The following is a 3288-nucleotide window of genomic DNA, read 5'->3' as shown; positions in this document are numbered from 1 at the left end:
GTCTTCTTGGGGTCTTACACAATCCATGTAGACCTCTCTTATCTCAAATGAAATGAAAAATATTGCTAGAGCGATAACATTCCAATTTAGATTAAAGATAAATTATCAGTGACATTCATTAGATTTTGATAAATAAAAATAATGAGATCCCTATTACCTATATATGATTGGAGAATAGGCATCCAAGTGAAAAATTGAAAAATAAAAATTTCTACGTAGGAAAAGGCTAGCTACCATTTTTATGCAGGAAGATGTTGGTGCATGGGCCTTCCACGGTTACTCCCAGCACATCAAACTTTTAGATCACAACCACACCATGGACCCCACTCGTATGTACTGAAAACCCAGAATAAACTGTACAAACTCTATACCCAAGAATTTATAATATACATCCTGTAAAGCAACCATTAACCAGAAAGCAAGAAAAACTTATTTAACCACAGGTTTATTGTCAGCCCATGTAATTTTAATGTATCTGTCGGAATATAATGTTCATATATTTCTAAAATATTTATAATTTAGTCTGTCCACTATATTTTAACTAGTTATGACTATTTAGTTCAGTAGTACATCCAAATGCATCCAAACTTGTTATTTTCTACTCCAAAATAAGAACTTCCAACATCAAAGTTGAACACCCTCCATTTCAAGCTCTAGAGATCAGAATTCAACACCAAGTAGCTCAAAGCTGAAGAGGAGAGAAAAAATCAACAATTTTACATAGACTCAAATGCAAGTACTAAAATTCAAGACCAGGGCCTCTTATAACAAATTCTACACCATTTTCAGCTCCCAAAGAAGTTTTTTTGAAGAAATTGTAAAGACAGTACAAAATATCCATAATTCATCAAAAGGACATTAAAGCCCTTGATTTCCAATCCATCAACAACGTGAAATCAATAAATTAGACAGAGGAATACTATCCAATATGTTGCAGTTAAAGACATAATATCAAATTCCACACTAAAAGTAGCTATTTCAAGAAATTTGTGACATCACATGAAATCTCTCAGATTCCTCCAAAAGAGACCCCATGCAAATTTCATTTTGAAATCTAATCATTTAAGCACTCTTTTAAAAGAACACAAATTCTTCACCATTTAAAGCATTAGGAATTATTCAAAAGAGAATTTTTGACAATATAATTTTTTTAGCATCTCAACTTCGAATTTCCTTCATTAGGGATTAGGAAATTGACAACGTATTACATTCACTATTGCACAAACCTAATTAGGGCTTCGACTATGAAATTCTCTAATTAAGGACCAGTGAATTGAAAAAAATAATTCCAATTACATTCACCATTGTACAACCTTAATTTCAATATTCAACTTGAGAGAGAGAGAGAGAGAGAGAGAGAGAGAGAGAGATTTCAATACTATAATGAATTGATTATAAGAATTACCTGTGAGGACGAGTTTTGCTAAGCCCTGATACGTGTACAAATAAACTAATGCACATGCCACCACATATAGCAAAACGGCTAATATTGCTAACTGGTGAAATATCCAAGACGTCCATCAAAAGGGTACTACTATGTAGACTTTCTATCACATGAATGAGGTTGGTCCATTGGTTTGGTGGCCACAACTAACCAAACAAATGTATGGTTGTGAAAAAAGTTAGTCAAAATTTTCTAGCTCATTAGCTTATTAATTATCATGGCAGACTTCTTGAGTTAAGCACTTTTGTCTTTGTAGTAAAATTTACTCGAGGAGGTCAACCAGATTGATGGCTTGGATATTTCATTTGTTCACCTTGCTCTCATGTGTAGTGCCTGTGCATTAATTAACTTGTATGCACTTATAGGCTTTACAAGGTCACTAATGAATCATTTAGTTATATTATTACTACTCTTAATATTGAAAGTAATATATATGACCATCACTATAAATTTTAGCTAATTCCTCACATGTAGATAATAGGATTAAAGGGCACATCGTAAAGGTTTCAAAAGCATATTTTATTTTTTTTTCGAATGCACAACAACAAAATTATGCAAAATTTAATCTTGGTTTCTCATATATACTTTTATTATTTAACCATACATTACAATTATTATTAAATTTATATTAAAATTAACATTATTGGAAGATGGATAAGATCAATTTATAAATGATATGGTGCAAGCGTTCTTATATATTGCATGTGGGTGCTGCACAAAAATCATTGGAGGTAAATAAATCCAGGGGTTACACAATTATTACAATGGAAGATAAGGATTTGTCAACGTAAAGTAAAAAGTTGTTAAAAAATAAGATAATTATGTAAGAGTTTTCTCTGAGGACGGCCGCGCATAGATCATAGGTGAACTAAGTCATGGCTGAATCCGCTATGTTTTGCCGTTTGATGAGGTCACTAGAGAGGATGTCGGTACTAGTCTTTCGCTCTTGATAACTGCCAATCGATGGGGTTTTCAAGTTTTTGGTAACATGTGACAAGGGAGGGGACTAATGCTGGCTTTATAACAATGGGTTGGCGGTGAAGAAGTCTGGCCCATTGTGGACTCTCCACTGCAACTTCTTTTTTACAGGTTTTTTGAGAGAGAAACCTTTTTGCAAGTTATGACTCTTGTAAAAGAGTCCATATGGTACTCTGAAATCCATCAAGGGTCTAGACACGACCAACTTCTTTTAGGCCCCACTTGATGCATGCCTGGATTATCCAAACTGTCTAATACATTTCCTGAAGGGCCAATGGCATGTGTGGTCCGCCAATTTCAACATTCTCTCACTTAGGACATAGTTGACATTCTTTAATATGCAATGAATAATCTAATATAAAATTTACTAGATATTTTTAATGGATCATAGGCAATACCCTGTATAATCCAATCCATTGAAACTACTGATATAGAACCACAACAGTTGTCCCTTCATTTATCTAAGTGGGACTAGGTGTGATCACAAAATTCAACACCTCATACGACATGGATCTTGATAGCATAGGTGCGTGGTATGGAAATCTCATACTAAGTGCAACTCATATGCAGACTCCCAAGTAGTCCTATTATCTCTACCCAAGAGATGCTTGGCACCTCAATAATAGTCAAACCCAATTATTCATTGTACCTAATACATGCACACTGAGTATACTCAATGAACAATAATAAAAAGTAACACCCAGATCCATAGCTCAACTGGCAGACTGAGTGGAGATACCTCGTTTCAACACTTGAGGTCTTGGTATCGATCCCTAGTGGGGGTGGCTAACATGGAGTGTGTGTACACACAAAGGTGTGTACCAACAAGCTAACCCAAAAAAAAAAAAAAAATGTAGCATAAACTT

This window comes from Magnolia sinica, chromosome 17 (genome assembly GCF_029962835.1).
Source record: "Magnolia sinica isolate HGM2019 chromosome 17, MsV1, whole genome shotgun sequence".
Taxonomy (NCBI): Eukaryota; Viridiplantae; Streptophyta; class Magnoliopsida; order Magnoliales; family Magnoliaceae; genus Magnolia; species Magnolia sinica.
The sequence above is the reverse complement of the archived record's forward strand: the minus strand, read 5'-3'. Positions refer to the sequence as shown.